Below are 18,543 nucleotides of genomic sequence, written 5' to 3' on the forward strand. Positions count from 1 at the left end.
CCTTGGGCCACAAATAATGTTGCCATGTTTCTAAGGCCCTCTTTAGAGCATAAAGCTCTTTGTCATAGGTGGAATAATTCAAAGCTGCGCCGTGAAGCTTTTCACTGAAGTAAGCTATGGGCTTAGAATCCTGCATTAAAACAGCACCTATACCAATACCAGAAGCATCACATTGAATTTCAAATGTTTTAGAGAAATTAGGCAAAACAAGTAAAGGGGCATTAGTCAATTTATCCTGTAGGGTTTGGAAGGCCCTTTCTTGTGTTTTACCCCATTTAAAGGTCGCATTCTTCTTAACAAGTTCATTAAGAGGGGCAGCAATGCTAGAGAAATCCCTAACAAATCTCCTATAGAAGCTTACTAAGCCATGGAAGCTTCTCACTTCACTTGCATTCTTAGGGGTTGGCCATTCACGAATAGCCTTAACTTTCTCCTCATCTACACGAATTCCCTGTGATCCAACAACAAATCCCAAAAAGATAACAGAGTCCATGCAAAAGAAATACTTTTGAAAATTAGCATATAACTTATATTCCCTCAAGATGTCAAGCACATTTTTAAGATGATTCATATGATCAGTCAAAGATTTACTATAAATCAAAATATCATCAAAGTAAACCACAACAAACTTGCCTATAAACTTTCTAAAAACATGATTCATTAATGCCATAAAAGTGCTAGGAGCATTAGTCAAACAAAAGGCATAACTAACCATTCGTATAATCCAAATTTAGTTTTAAAGGTAGTTTTCCATTCATCACCCTCTTTCATACGAATTTAATGATAACCACTTCTAAGATCAATTTTAGAAAAGATAGAAGCACCATGCAATTCATTAAGCATATCATCAAGTCTAGGGATAGGGTAACGATACTTTACAGTGATTTTGTTGATTACTCTACAATCAACACACATCCTCCAAGATCCGTCTTTTTTTGGCACCAAGATAACAGGGACAGCACAAGGGCTAAGGTTCTCATGCACAAAGCCTTTCATCATCAATTCCTCTACTTGGCGCTGGATCTCCTTAGTCTCTTCAGGGTTAGCCCTATAAGCAGGCTTGTTTGGAATAGCAGCTCCAGGCAAGAAATCTATCCTATGCTCAATTCCTCTTAAGGGAGGAAGTCCATCAGGAATTTCATCAGGGAATAGATCTCGATAATCCTGCAACAAAGAGACAACACTAGAAGGCAAAGTGGGGTCAAAAGTGTTAGTAGAAAAATAAATATTCTTGGGAATTACAATAAGGGCTTGCTCACTCATCAAAGCCTCTTGAATCTTACTTTTCCCATACAATAACATTTTTTTTCACTATTTTCCTTCACTCCCACCATTCTATTTTTTTCTTTTCTCACCTTCTCACCACTCTTTTTCCTCTCTTTTGATTGATTTTCAAGTAAAGTAATACTCTCTTTCTTTTCTCTCTCACTCATGCCACAATCAAGGAGATCTCTACTTTGCTTGTAATCTTGAGTAATCTTTAGTTGATCTTCATAGGCTTAGATAGGCCTAAGAGGATTTAATACAACAGTCTTGCCTTTAAAAGGCACCTTGTAACAATTTCTAAAACCATCATGAGTAGCCTTACTATCAAACTGCCAAGGCCTACCTAATAACAAGTGTCCAGCAAGCATAGGGGCTACATCACATAATACATCACAAGTATAAACTCCAACAGAGAAAGTAATCAACACTTGCTTAGAAACCCTAATTTTAGCAGAATTATTCAACCATTGCAATTTGTAGGGCTTAGGGTGTGGAATTAAATGTAAAGATAATTTATCTACAAGTAAAGTGCTAGCGACGTTAGTACAACTACCACCATCAATTACCATGCTACACACTTTCTCTTTGATGAAGCATCTAGTGTGAAAAATATACTCGCGTTGCTCATGTTCATTATCCTCCTTTGGTTGAATATTGAGAGCTCTTCTTGCCACCAAGATAGAGTCAACTACACTATTGCATTCAAGCTCATCATTTGATTCATGGGAGGTAGAATCATCATCAACATTATCAGTATCATCTTTATCTTTTTCATGCACACTATCATAGCCACCATCATCTCTCAAGATCATAACCCTTTTATTGCTACAATCTCTCGCCATGTGGCCCACACCATGACATTTGAAACACTTAATAGGAGAAGTGTTAGATGAATAAGAAGATGGTTTAGGGTTATAAGTTTTACCCTCATACTTGATCTTTATTTCTTCCTTAGCCTGGGATGTATCTTTGGCTTTGGAATCCTTCCATTTGGAAGTTGTCTTGGAGTCTTTACAAGAGGACTTGAATGTTTGTTCTTATTTCTCTGCTCCAACTTTATAGCCTTATGTATGAGCTCTTCCTTGTCCACAAAAGTGTACAAGTCAAGCTTATCTCTCAACTCTGGCCTCAAGCCATCCATAATTCTTGACGTTGCTTCACGTTCATTTTCTTAAATGTTTGCACGAAACTTCAAGATATTCAACTCGTGCACATACTCCTCCACTGTCATAGATGCTTGAGAAAACATTCTCAATTTTCTATTCAGCTCTGTATAGTAGTAGCTGGGGACATAAGCCTTTCTCAAGTACCTTTTAAGCTTCTCCCACGTTTTAATAGGCTTTTTCCCAAGTTAGCTTCTTTTGTACTGTAAATCTTGCCACCAATAAACAGCATAGTCAGTGAAATTCAAAGAAGCAGTTTTTACCTTCCTTGACTCAGACAAATCAAGAGTCATGAAGATTTGGTCCATCTTCATTTCCCAATCAAGGTATTTTTCTGGATTGTTGCTACCCTTGAATGAAAGATACTTTACTTTTTGGTCCGGTAAATCAACACCACGCTTTGAGGATTTCTTTCCCTTAGGAGAAGGGGGTTCTTCATACTCCTCATTATCGCTGGGGATCTTATGCTTCTTTCCTTTAGAAGAGGAAGTCTCCGACTCATCTTTATCCTCTTTATGGAACCTATGATCAAGTTCCAAGCGAAACTGCTGCAACTGTGTTTTGATAAGTTCTAAAACAGAGTTCATATCAATACTAGGGGATTCATCCTTGTTACTCATGTTCACAGAAGCACTAGAGACCATATAAGATAAAAATAGGTCCTCACACACACAAAATCACATGTTTACTCTCAAGATAAAGTCACTCGTGTTTTCCAAAAAAAAAGTAATGGCTTTTATTTTTAATGATGAAAAACACACTTGCCTTTTACCACTCACTAAGCTTGTGGATAGAATCCAATGGTGAAACCTACAAATCAAGAAACTAAGGAACAATCAAGTGAATATCTTCTAAATTAAGGAAACTAGAAAACAAGCACAAGGTGAAAAGAGGATTTTTTTTTTTTTGCAATTTTGAAACAAATAGGAAAGTAAAATTTTCAAATAAAATTAAGCTTGTTAAAGGAAAAACCACACGTGACAACAAAAATAAGAAAGAAAGAAATAAAAGTCAAAGAGTCAAATACTCAAAGACAAAAATAAAAAAACTAAATAAAATAAGAGAGTAGCACAAATACCAAATAAGAGAGTAGAGAATTTAAAAAGTGCTATCAAAAATTAAAAATAAGAAAGTGATCAACGTATAAGACTTTCTTATCACCCAAGTTGACTTTTCTCTTTAGGCAACCTCTTGGTGACTTGGAGTTCAAGAATAGCCTTTTTCTACAGTCATAACTCACAGCAATATATTTTTTTTTGTAAATTTTTTTTTTGAATTTTCGGATTTTTTTCTCCTTTTTTTTTCTCAACACACTAACACTTTTTTTTTGCCCTTTTTTTTGCACGAATTTCTAGGTATTTTTTTTCTCTTTTTTTTTGAGAAGGCTAATAAAATGAAAACTCACATAAGATAAAAAGCCACAAAGATGAAGAAGAGAAAAACCAAAAGATAGAAGTAGATGGGGTAGATAAGAGATGATCACAAAAAGAAATAACTCAAGATGAAAAAGAAGAAGGAAGGACAAGAATTTAAACTAAAACTAGCAACCAAAGCTCTGATGCCAATCTGATAGGGGACACAGAAGCAGAATCGTGCTAGTTTAGGGACAAAACCCTGAAACAACAAAAACACAAGAACAAAAAGAAAGGGACGAAATTTATGACGGAAATAAAGAAAGGTATGAAGTAAATAATAGGATAATGATCAAGGAGAAGATCCTCTAGAGCACCTGCCTCTAGGAACCTCAACCTTCGAAGACACCACAAGAGTTGATCACACTCTTGATCACGTCTGTTTCTCACACGGGATACCACCACAAAGCACTAAGGCTCACAAGAGTTATAAACTCTAAAATGAATAATTTCATTCAACTTCTGTGTTGTTTACAATAGGGAGCATGCCTAATTTATATAGGCTCATAGAAAAAATATTTCTTAAAATTAAAACCCTAATTTTCTAATACTAAAAGGAGAAATAATATAAAATAATGATAAAATATTCAGCCACATAATTTAGGAGATGTGATCCTAAAATTATGGGATTACAAAATTTAGAACTTAATACAATAATTAATTCTAACCTTTGACTAGACTCAAAATAGAAAATCAAATTAAAGGACCATTAAAATAGGAAATAATTTAGGAGACAATCAAGGGATCATAAAGGATTTAAAATCACGCCACCCTTGACTTCTTTACTAGGGTTTCATGCCTCCTTGCTTGCAAGAGGCTCAACTTGTAGTCTTCATTGCATTGGGCTAAGGTCTGCATCTCTTGGGCTTGACTTTTCATAAGTTTAGATCCTAAATACATTATACACATATAGATGCTCTCCTTTGGGCTTGAGAGGAGTACCCCAATGCTCTCCAAGCTCTTGAGCTTCTTGCACAAGACTAAACAAGGCTTGCTTCATGGCTTTAGTTCAAACTCTTGTCATTGGACCTCCAATATGTTGTAATGGGTCTTTAGGTATGTTGGATTGGAAGTATTGGGTTCCTTCTATGTCACGATGCTCATGATTACCATCCTCAGGCTTTGTTACCATTAATGCTATGTCACCCGTGCCATGGGGTCCAGCACTCTGCTTAGGGCTAACAATTCTAGAAAGTCACCCTTTGAGCACATAAGCCCCAGCAAGATAGATAGTTACACTGTGGCCCAGCCATCTGGTTAAATTCTTGAGGTATATATTATTTTTATTTCTTAACTTTGGTTCACCATTATTTTATTAACTTATTTTTTTTAGGGCGAGCACGATTGCTTTTTTGTGGCAAATAGCCCTAGTAGACATAAAGTTGAAAGAGGCCATATGTTTAATATCCCTGGGGAAAATACCATACATAATGTGCCAATGCCTGCAGACTATTTGTCAGGGTTGATTCTTGAACCCATTAATGCCAACTACCTATTGCCTATTCCCACATTAGATGTATTTACTATTGGAGAAGCAAATAGCAACTTTATTGTATGGCCTAAGGTTTGCCTCTTTATAGAAGATGAAGCACAAAATCAACAGGTATGCTAGTTACCTTTTTATGTATATGTTACATAATTGGTCTCTAATTATATAATTGGTGTGCAATCCAAGGGGAAAGGCATCACTAGACAATCAGGCCAAGTATCCAAGGATGAGATAGCTATTCTAAATCAACCGCCGAAAACCTACCATAGCGTACTTAAGGCATATGAAAAGTTGTTTACTGATTCTACAGTACTTATCAGCTTTGACCAAAGCATGTACAGCAAAGAACAACATGATATGATTATGGTTGAAATGGTCAACGAAGTCCTCAAGTGCATTTTGATCAGCCAAAACGTGTTTCATTTTTATATGAGGTACATATTGTTTATATAACTTTTTATTATATTTTAAACTTAATATAATATAATAATTTATTTATTTTTTTTCATTTAGGTACCTATATGAAAATTTTATTGTCCCTAGTGGTCTTGCATCAAAATTTGTCTTTATCTGTCCTCATTATGTCTTTGTTCATCGCAACATCACTACCGAGGTGTAACATAGCCAAGCTCAAACATTAGCAAAGTAATTTGAGGTAAAAAACCCTACTGTGAGGATGTTATTTCTAGTACCTTATGTACAAGGGTAAGTTGGTAGTATCCTAATTTATTTAATTTATCTTATCATTTTAAGTTTCATGACATATGCTTTAAAATTGTTTTAGGAGCCGCTGGATGCTTATTGACATTATGCTGGCTGCTGTTAAAACTGTAAAGTTTTATTACTTGGATTTTACTAGTAGACAGCCAGATAATAGACTGGACATGATGGAATTATTTAATTTGTAAGTTTATATTTTGATTAATATTTCTATATTTTTTTCATTTTGAATTTTTAATTTCAACTTATTTTCTTTCTTATCATGGCTGTGGTGCTTTATCACACTAAAAAGAACTTGCCTGTACTATTAGGGTACAAGTCATATGATTCAGCCTACCCTAATTTGAAGATAATAAAGGTACTTCTCACTACTAATTTTAACAATTAACTTTAATTTTTTAATTAATTCAATAACATGTTTATTAGTTTTTCTATGCAGTGCCCACGACAAATAGCATATAGCGAGCATTGTGGATATTGCATCATGAGATTTCTTAAAGACATCATCACTCATGGGATGACTTTAATCCCCCTATGGTATGTATTATCTCGATTCATACTGTGAAGAATTCGAGGATTGACACATCAATAAAGTTATTAAGGAATGATGTGATTATATTTTCCAGCTGTGGGCCAAAAATAAGTAAAATATACTTTTTTATTTTAGTCTTTACAATTTAGAATAATTTTGGTTTAATCTAGCAAACAACTTTGTTTTACTTAGTACTATGTTGAGCAATTGTATAAGAAATAAATTTTTTTATTATAATAAAATTGTCAGTTTAGTATAATTCAATTTAGTTTAGTATAATTATGGATTGGACTGGTTTGTATTTGTATTATACTATTGTAGGGGGCTGTAAGAAATGCAACTAGTGTATTTCAAAAAAATTTCAATATATTGGACCATTATTTAGGATGACCGTCCAATATAATAAATATATTGGATGGTTATGACCAGAACTGTCCAATATGTGACTAAAACTGTCCAATATGTTTTGTCAATATATGACAGTGCCATATTGGACAGTTCATAATCGTCCAATATAGGCAAAAATAATCATCAAATATTCCCTTTTTTGTAGTAATGTGCTAAGAGGAGACGTGATAGTATGGAGAGATTTTCATCCTCTTTGGGTCTGACAAGTAGAATCTCGAAGAGGCCTGGATACAGTGCTGGCAGTTCTAGTTCTTCTGGAAGGAAATGATTTGTTAGAGGATACTAGTCTCGATCTGTGTAGAGGGGATCAATGCAGAGAAGTAGGGGTGTGAGAATTAGGCCTCTATAGTCTTTGAGGCAAGCATCGAATGTTCCAATACCAACCTTGAGTATTGGAAGGTTACCCCAGTGCAACATTTATGGACAATCTCATCCAGGAAGATGTTGGGCTTGCTTTAAGTATGGCAAGTTAGGACATATAGCGAGGCAGTGCTCAGATGGTAGAGTTGAGGGGACTAAGCAGCATTCCATTATTTCTGGCCGAGTATTTGTAGTCACATAGGAAGAGGCCAAAGCATCTTCGAAATTGATTAGAGGTATGATTTCTATTTGTGGTTACCAGATTGAGGCATTATTTAATTCTAGTACCAGACATTCCTTTTTGTTTGAGGAGTGTACAAATTGATTACAATTGTCTTTCCAAGAATTACCTATGCTCATTAGAGTGATGACACCTTTTGGATCATCTTGTATCACGAGTAAAGCATGTCAGGATGTAAAGATTTGATTTAAGGATAGAGTCTTTAAGATCGATCTGATTTATTTTCCTATGAGAGGAATAGATGTGATTGTTGGCATGAATTGGCTAGCAGTGAATAGTATTATGCTTGATTGTGCCAAGAAGATGGTTTCACTGCCAATATTGTTTGCAGCAATGGGTTCTTTTTTGATCATCCTATGTTCTTATCGATGGTTAATGCTGAGAAGTTAGTCTGAAAGGGTTGTGATGCGTATATGGTGTTCTTTGCCATTAATAAGGTATATGATGGTAGAATTGAGAAGATTAGGGTAGTGAGTGGTCTTAAAGGTATTTTCAAATGAAGTGACTGGATTACCTCTTGAAAAGGAAGTAGGGTTTTCAATTGATTTGGTTCCTAGAATTGAACAAATATCAAAGGCTCCATATAGAATGTCCCCATTAGAATTGGTAGAGTTAAAGAAGTAGATTGAGGATTTGCTGGACAAAGTATTTATCAAACCAAGCATATCACCCTAGGGGTCACCAATGTTGTTTGTAAGAAAGAAGGATGGTAGTCTACATCTTTGTATTGACTATCGACAGTTGAACAAGATGACTGTGAAGAATAAGTATCCTTTGTCAAGGATTGATAATCTTTTGGATTAATTAGTTGGTGCCTCAATCTTTTCCAAGATTGATTTGAGGTTAAGGTACCATCAGTTGAGAGTTAGTGCACCAGATATACCCAAAATAGCATTCAAAACTCAATATGGCCATTATGAATTTTAGTGCACCAAATGTACCCAAAATAGCATTCAAAACTCAATATGGCCATTATGAATTCTTGGTTATGCCATTTGGTTTGACCAATGTACCTATAATGTTCATGGATTATATGAACCGAATCTTCAGGATGTATTTAAATCAGTTTGTGGTAGTATTTATTAACAAAATCATGATCTACTCTAAGGATGAAGAGCAACATGCAAAGCATTTAAGGACGGTGCTTCATATTCTAAAAGATAGAAGGTTGTATGCTAAGCTTAGTTAGTTTGGGTTCTGGTTGAGAGAAGTATGATTTTTGGGATATATGGTGTCTGCGGATGGGATTTCTGTGGATTCACATAAGGTTGATGAAGTGTTAAAGTAGGAACGTCCTAGTTTAGTCACAGATGAAGTGTTTATGGGATTAGCTAGGTATTATTGGCAATTTATCTAAGCATTTTTCCGGATAGCCTCTCCTTTGACTAAGTTGATGTGAAAGGATCAACCTTATATTTGGGATGACAGGTGTGAAATGGCATTTTAACAGCTGAAAGAGAAGTTAACCACATCATCAAGGTTGATTATCCCTAATCCAAGGTTACCTTATGAGGTGTATATAGATGCATCGTTGAGAGGCTTGGGCTATGTCTTGATGCAAGATGATCGAGTAATAGCATATACTTCTTAACAATTGAGACCACATGAAGAGAATTACCTTATGAGGCATTTTCAAATGAAGTGACTAGATTACCTCTTGAAAGGGAAGTAGAGTTTTCAATTGATTTAGTTCCTAAAACTGAACCAATATCAAAGGCCCCATATAAAATGTTGCCATCAGAATTGGAAGGGTTAAAGAAGCAAATTGAGGATTTATTAGACAAAGGGTTTATCAAACTAAGCATATCACCCTAATGGTTACTAGTGCTGTTTGTTAAAAAGAAGGATAGTAGTTTGCATCTTTGCATTCACTAACGGCAGTTGAACAAGGAGACTATGAAGAATAAGTATCCTTTGTCGAGGACTGATGATCTTTTAGATTAGTGCCTATTAAAGTGCGGTGTTGGACATTTAGTCTCCTTAGTATCAATGTGATGCAGTGTTGGAATCAATAACACTCTATTATATGTATTAGGGAAAACAATAGTCCAGAAGTGAGATAGAACACCTTAGGTTGGGTGATTCTACTATTGAAGGTGAGTGTAAGGTCAATGAGAGTATATATTAGTCTAAGGCGAGTCTATGGTTTCAAGTCTGGGTGATTTGGAAGTTTAGTTGGTAGTGATCATGCTTATGTTAGAAAAGTGGTGAAAAGCACTTAAAATGGTCAAATAAGTTATAATGGTGAGATTTGTAATGAAACATGTGATATATACTATGTTTACTTGTATATTATGCTATACTTTCATATAGTTGCAAGTAATAGTCAATAGTAGAGAGTTATTCTGTTACTGAGATTATTATCTTAGGATAAATCAATATTCAGGGAAAGGGAAAAAAGTTTGGATGGTATAGTGGTATCACGGCTGTAGGAATCCTTAAGTTTTAGGTAATGAACTAATTTAACGTGAATTTGTGTATCTAAGTTGCTATGGGAACTTGCATGCATGTTTAAGTTGCGAGTTGTGGGAAAATTTGTAGTGATTTTGTGAATCTTGGCCTATATGTGAAAATATGTGTTGAAATGAATTGTATGGGCTAAGATTTAATGGGGAACTGGTTGTAAATATGTAAAGGTGTGCTTTTGTGGTGAAAAAAGCCAAGTAGGCCAAATTGTGTTAAATTATGAAAAGTTATGTTTGATGGAAATGGGTCATTGAGTGACCAAATTTTGATATGTGCATAGATATGTGATATGTTATGGTTAATCAAGTGTATTAGGTCTTTTTGGACTTAGTTCAAGGCCTAGAATGGTCTAATGAAATAATAAGATCGATTTGAGCTCTTGGGTATATTAATTTCTTTGAAAAAGTGACTTTTTGCATCCGAGTGTCTGAATTTTGATCGGACCGTTAGATTGTGTCCAAACTTATCACATTAACTAGCTTATGACATAAGTTATGTGTGGGCACTTGAATTACTCTGATTGGATACCGTATGTTGAAAGTTCATCATTTAAACTATTAAATGATAGTTGTTAAAATTGGCATGTGCGCCGCAGCGCATGACATAGAAAAGGTCTAGGTGTGTGGCTCTATGCTACATGCCACAGAGCATGTATTGCCCACTGCGGTGCATGGCTATTAAACTGACCTTATTTCTCTGCTTTGGAGGCATGCAATAGTTTATATGAATGCATACATCTTGTTTTCGCTGTGAATTGCTCTAATATATTATGATTTTGATGATTTTGTAAAATAAGTCTTAGGTCCAAGCTTTTCAAACATATTGATTAATTATGTTTTGATATTGTGTGAGTATTGATTAAGTTAATCCTTTTCTATATCTAGCGGATGTAAGAGAGGGTTACACCAACAATCCAATCAAAATTTAGACATCCAAGTGCAAAAAGTTACTTTTTCTAAAAATTTAGTACACTTAAGTACTCAAATCACTCACATTGTCTTAGTAGACCATTCTAGGTCTTAAACTAAGTCTAAAAGGACCCTTATACATCTGATTGACTATATTTTATGCCATTTATACACATAAATCAAAATTTGGCCATTTAGTAGCTCATTTTCACATCAAACAACTTTTCACTATTAAACGCAATAACATGTTCTTAGTCATAAATACCATAAATTCACAACTAATTCACATGTTTTCACATTCATAATATGTTTACAACTAAATCTTAGCCCCAGTTTTTCATTTCACCACATATATATACATATAGGCTAAGATTTACCAAAATTCATAACAAATTTCAACATTTCACAACTATAGACATGTATACAAATCTTATGACAACTTTCATATACAAATATCTATAAAAATTAGGTTCATTGCATAAAAACTCAGAATTCACTCAACTTTGACAAGCCTAAGCGAATCCTGACTCTTTTCCCTTGCCCTGCTCTCTACCATGACCTACAAAAATGCAACCATAGGATAAGATAACAATCTCAGTAATATGATAACTCTCTAATACCAATTATCACATGTAACTCTAAGCAAATATGCATAACATACATTAAAACATAGGCAATAGCATAGGATTCACTATATCTATATCACATTTCATTACTCCATAAACATTTTCACAACAATTCACTACTAATATAGTATGATTACTGCCATCCAAACCTCTAAATCATCCCGACTCAAAACCATAGGCTTGTCTTAGACCAATGCACACTCTCATTAGTTCTGAGCTCACCTTTAGTTGTAAAATCACTCAACTAAAGACATTTTATCTTACTTTCAGACTATGGTTTCTCCCATTACATACAATAGGGTGTCATTGGCTCCAATACCACATTACAGATGTTAAGTGGCCCAAATCTTCAACACCCTACCTTAATAAACACTAAAAAGATTATCTCCAACTCCATACTTTAATAGGCACTAAAGATATATGATTCTCTAACATCACACCCTGTCAGGTACCAAGGAGAATAATGCCATGTGATCTTTCACTACTTCACCCTATGGGTGAACTCCCACCCCTAAGATCATGCTTTTACACAAACCACATTTTCATATATACATAAAACACACTCACACACATACACACACCCCCCAGTAAAACATGCAATTCATCAACTCATTTCTTTAAAACTCAATTTCATGCATTAAGCATCCATTTGAAAAACATGCTTAGTCTAAAACCCTTTTCATACAATAATACACATACTCCTAACATTTATAATAGATAATCGAATAGAAGAATTTCTTCAGTTATCTTAACCCTTCTATCATAAGAAAGGTTACTTGTGGACTTTTACAATTGCTGACCCTCTCTACAAGCTTCCTCTCTCACTCTACATGTGAGATAGGCCAATCTACACACAATTGGCACAATTTGTCAATTAACTAAATTGACCAAAAGTACTTAATTATTACTTAACGCTACATTTAGACATTTATTCTTTTCTACATAGTCAATCTAGGTTCATTATCACTCAATTATCACTTTACATCACTTCTAACAATCCCATTTCACCTCTACTCCATTTACATCCCTTTTTCCTTTATTTAGGGCTAAATTTGAGCTATAGCTTTAAAGCTCTAGAGTTTAACCCTAAACCAATCACAAAGCTTTACTTTTACTCTCGAGAACCTTTTTATTACTATAAGGTAAGAAACCAACTCTTAATCTAACCAATGACACTAATTTTATTTAAATATGATATTTCATTCAAAAATTAGACACCAAAGTGCATTTTGATTATTTTAAATCAAAATTTTTCTCTTGTGCATCTTTAAATGAAACCACGAGTTATGGGCCACTTCTAGGGCTTTGACTACATTGAATTGGACAAACATCACCTCATTGAACAGTAATATACATAATATAATACATGTATACACATCTGGCCTATAAATCACTCATCACACACTTTTAGGTATATTTCATATTCCTCAATCTTATTCATATCCAAGGCCAAATTTTACATGGTCATCACATATACTTCAACACCATATTCTCAAACTTACATTATCTAGCCTACATTATCATTTCTATCACACACACACACACACACACGTATATATACATTATGGAGTAGATTACCAAAACTTTGATCGTACATATACCTAAAATTTTTATGCACAAAATAACCTTCACTATGGCAACTTATATGCATAACCATTACTAATTATACTCAAATTCATTATACCAGCTTATAATGGGCTTTTAAAAAAAATCTTTACTCAACCCGTTTCCTTTTCCTTTGTACTACTAGTATCAAAACCTAAAAAATGTAAATAACTATGGGTGAGATCATAACCTCAGTAACTAATATAGTTCATAAATGTCCATTAACACAAACAATTATGCCAAAGTAACAAAGTCTAAGTAATAGATTATATATATATATATATATCAAAAACATATAGAATTTCCTCTTTTCAAAGCATATCCACACAATTACTAACAATAGCACGATCATCTATCCAACGAACCTCTAAAGCTCCTCGACATGAAACCATAGGCTCTATTAGTTCAATCACTTATTGACCTGAGCACACTTTCAGTGATAGAAATACTCAGTCAAAGATAATCTATCCCACCTATAGACTATAGTTTCCCTAATCTCACACACTTGTGATAGAGGCATCATTGACTCCTAACCAACCCTAACAGGCACTAAGGAGTTGCTAGACTACCCGAATATCCTATGGTAATGTAACCTCCTCCTATATCCTCCAGATACAGGAGAAGATTATGGTGTTATCACATCAAAACCATAAATTAGTAATTAAATGTTTTATTTGAAAAGCTTCGGTCAAAGACTTATTTCATAAAATCATCAAATAATATAATAAAGAATACACAGTAGAATTAATTCACACATTACTCTAATATATAGTATCAATTCACACAGTAGAATCAATTCACATAGTAGTAGTCCAATAATCCTCTCTTAGATCTGCTTAGTATTTGCTGGTCATACTTAAGGCAAATGAAACATCCAGTCGAGTAAATAGCATGGCATACATGATAGATCCAATTGTTGAGGCATATGGAACCTTACTTATGTGATCTCGCTGATTTTATATACTAGGACACTGGTCTTTACTGAGATGAATGCCATGAGACATAGGGATGAAACCCCTCTTTGAATCCTGCATATTGAACCTATATAGTATCTTGTCTATGTATGTGCTTTAACTTAGGCTTATTAGTTTTTTAGATCTATCTCTATAGATCTTAATCCCAAGGATGTAAGTGGCTTCACCTAAATCCTTCATAGAGAAAGATTTTTCTAACCAAGACTTGACATTCTACAAGGTAGGAATGTCATTCCGAATGAATAGGATATCATCTACATATAGCATTAGAAATATAATTGTGTTGTCATTAACCTTTTTATAAACACAAGATTCATCAATGTTTTAGATGAATCCAAACTCTTTGATTACTTCATCAAAATGTTGATTCCAGCTCTGAGATGCTTGTTTCAATCCATAAATGAATCTTTGAAGCTTACACACCTTTCCAGAGTCCTCTGGATGCACAAAGCCTTCTAATTGTGTCATGTATACTTCCTCAAGTAGATGTCCATTAAGGAATGCTGTTTTAACATCCATTTGCCATATTTCATAGCTATAATATACTGTAATGGCAAGGAGGATTCTGATTGATTTGGCCATTGTGACTAATGAAAAGGTTTCATCATAGTCAACGTCGTGAGTTTGGGTGAATCCTTTTGCAACCAATCGTGCCTTAAAGACATTTACTTTGCCATCCATGTCAGCTTTCTCTTTAAAAACCTACTTGTACTCAATGGTTTTTGTTCCTTCAGGTGGATCAATTAAGGTCCATACCTTTGTATCGTACGTGGATTGCATTTCAGACTTCATAGCATTTAGCCATTTCTCAAAATTTGGTCCCACTATGGCTTCTTGGTAGGTAGTTAGTTTATTTTGTTCAATGACCAACACATCACAACATTCATTAATCAGAGATCCATATCCCTGAGGATGATGCCATGTCCTATCAGACTTTCATGGGCTTTGTGTATTTACTTCTTGTAAGTCTTGTCAGTTTTCCATCTATGACTCTGTGCTATTTTGTGGTTCTCGAATTTCTTCAAGATGTATCTTGCAACTAATGGTTCTTTTAAAGATAAATTCTCTATCTAGAAAGATACCATTTTGAATTACAAACACTTTGTTATCAATGGGATTGTAAACATATTATCCCTTTGTTTCTTTAGGATACCCCATAAAAAGGCATTTTATGAATTTGGGTGCTAACTTGTTTGAGCCTTGTTTCTTAACATAAACCTCACTTCCCTAAATCTTGAGAAAAGACAAACTAGGTTTCTTCCTAGTCTATATCTCATATGGTGTCTTCTCAATTGCCTTAGATAGAATACGGTTTAGTGTGAATGCAGTTGTTTCTAGTATATGGCCTAAAAAGGATGGTAGAAGATCTACTTGACTCATCATGGATCGAACCATATCTAATAATGTCCGATTTCTCTGCTCAAAAACACCATTCCATTGTGGTGTTATTGGAGAAGTTAATTATGAGACTATCCCACAACTCTTGAGATAATCAATAAATTCTTGGCTTAAATATTCACTTTCCCAATCAGATTGAAGAGTTTTAATAGTCTTACCAAGTTAGTTTTGTACTTCATTTTGAAATATTTTGAACATTTCAAAAGATTCGAATTTGTGTTTCATTAGGTAGATGTATCCATATCTACTGTAGTCATCAATAAAGGTAATGAAGTACAGATAACATCCTTTGGCAGTTGTACTCATTGGTCCACATACATCTGTGTGTATGAGTCCTAATAAGTTATTAGACCTCTCATTATGCCCAGTAAAAGGTGCTTTTGTCATCTTTCCTAATAAACAAGATTCACAAGTATCATAAGATTCAAAATCAAATGAGTTGAGAAGTCCATCTTAATGGAGCTTAGAAATATATTTCTCATTTATATGGCCGAGACAACAATGCCATAGGTAGGTTGGATTCAAATTATTCGAGTTGATCCTTTTGATAGTTACATTATAGATGACTTTATTACTAGGATGTTGTCATTTCGATAAATAAAAAATTTACCATTCCTAGTAATAAAAGTAAAACCTTCCTTATCTGAATAAGAAAGAGAAACAATGTTGCTACTCAAAGCAGGAACATAATAGTAATTGTTCAAAACTAACAAAAGCCCAGTGGGCAAAAGTAATTCATAAGTGCCTACGGCTAAAGCAGCAACTCTTGCTCTATTTCCAACTCGTAGGTCTACTTCACCCTTCATCAACTTTCTACTATTTTTTAGACCCTACACATTTGTATAAATGTTAGAACCACATGCAGTATCTAATATCCATGGAGAAGAAGTAAAAAGGTGAATATCTATAACATAAATACCTGAAGGAGTAGCCTCGCTACCCTTCTTCTTTTTTAGATCTTCTAGGTAGAGCTTGTAATTCCTCTTCCAATGACCCGGTTCATTGTAAAAGAAGCCAACTCCTTCCTTTAGAGACTTTGCTTTCTTAACTGGAAGCTTCTTTTCGGGCTTGTTTGACTCTTTGGTCTTACCATCTGAGCCTTTACACTTTCCCTTGCCCTTGCCTTTCTTTTTCATACCCTTTCCTTTTTGAACCATTAAAATAGTGCTAGGCTTTTTCTTAATGTTTTGCTCAGCAATTTTAATCATCCCATACAGTTTAGAAATAGATTTCTCCATGTCATTCATGTTATAGTTCATAACAAATTGGTCATAACTTTTCAAGAGTGAGTTCAAGATCAAATCTGTAGCCAACTCCTAGCTTAAAGGAAATTCAAGCCTCTCAAGGTGATCAATATAGCTCTTCACCTTTAAAACGTGAGTACTAACTGATGCACCCTTAGCCATCTTGCAAGAGTGTAAGGCCTTTGTGGTCTCATACCTCTCTTGCCTTGATTGTTGCTAGAACATTTTCTTGAGATGTTCAATCATCTCATAAGCCTCCATATGTTCCAAATCTCTTTAAAGTTCTGGAACCATAGCATTAGGCACCCTACATCCATCGAGTCATTATTGTGCTTTGTGTAAGAATCCCTTTGAGCTCTTGGAGCGTTAGCTGCAGGCTCCTCAAGAATGAGTTCATCCAGGACATAAGCCTTTCTTTCCTACTTAAGAGAAATTCTCAAGTTCCTAAACTAGTCAAGAAAGTTCATCCCATTGAGTTTGTCCTTCTCAAGGACTGATGGCAATAATAGTGTAGCAATGTTACTAGTTGACATGATTCGACAATAAAATACACAAAGTTAATTTTATATCTCCCACTAAAACTAAAAACCCCTAAATTTAATTAGTGGGTTAAGACCCATATATCACTTAATTTAGGTCCGCTTTGGCAAGATGCTTAAAATTAAGTTATTTAGGTAGGTAACTCATTTACCAATTACATCACATGTAACTCTTAGATCTTTATGGGATGCAATCATCATATGATCCGACATATTCAATCCTATCTAATGCCTTAAGATCTAAAACCATTTGATAATCTCAATTAAGTCAGACAATAATGAATCTTTGTGAGTAGTACCATTACTCACGCTTGTCTCACCAAGATAACCCAAATGTATCCACTTTAGTGGATCCTACACTTGAGTTATCTAGATTTTAACAAGTATTCATTAATTGATGGAATTATAACTTAAGATTTTAATTAGAGAGTTTGATTTATTAATTTAATAATCGTGTAAAGTTAAAGCAATTATATCTCATACAAAACCATGGATATTATGATCCAATCAAAAGCATAATTAAGTGTGACATAATATGGCTCACCTAACCTATGTCCCTCCCAAGCCAATGAGAGGACCTCTCTAATAAGATAAATTACATCAAGAAACGTCATTTATACATATGAGGGGATTGAGATGTTAAGAGAATGTACATTCAGAATCTATAGAGAAAGGCACGACACGCAGGCCATATTTAAAATTTACAACCCTTGTAAAATTAAAGCCATATGTGTCACCATACCCAAACAACTTTAAGGAAAAGAAAACACAACAAATAAATAATTCATATATAATGAAAGGCTAAAAATTATGAATTAGTTTGTGTTACACAGAGTTAGCCACAACGGTCTTGTTAAACTATATGAGGACTATTTAAATGAGTTACTGCCTTGGAACCTTTGGATTCATCTATCATATTAACAATCCAGCCTAAACCATATGAGGACATAAACGAACAATAATGACATTGAGAATGCACATCATATGGACGAACATTAGTCATATTAAAAACGCACATCGTATAGCTAAATAATAATCATATTAATTTATTTAAATTCATATAAATTCAAATATATATAAAACGAGTTTATATATATATATATATATATATATGTTTCAAAAACATCACATGAAAAACATATATAGATTTTGAAAATATCACATATAAATTTCAAAAATCTTAAAGCAACAT

Source organism: Prosopis cineraria, unplaced genomic scaffold (genome assembly GCF_029017545.1).
Source record: "Prosopis cineraria cultivar Desert tree isolate PC_DT_omini unplaced genomic scaffold, ASM2901754v1 PC7, whole genome shotgun sequence".
Lineage (NCBI taxonomy): Eukaryota > Viridiplantae > Streptophyta > Magnoliopsida > Fabales > Fabaceae > Prosopis > Prosopis cineraria.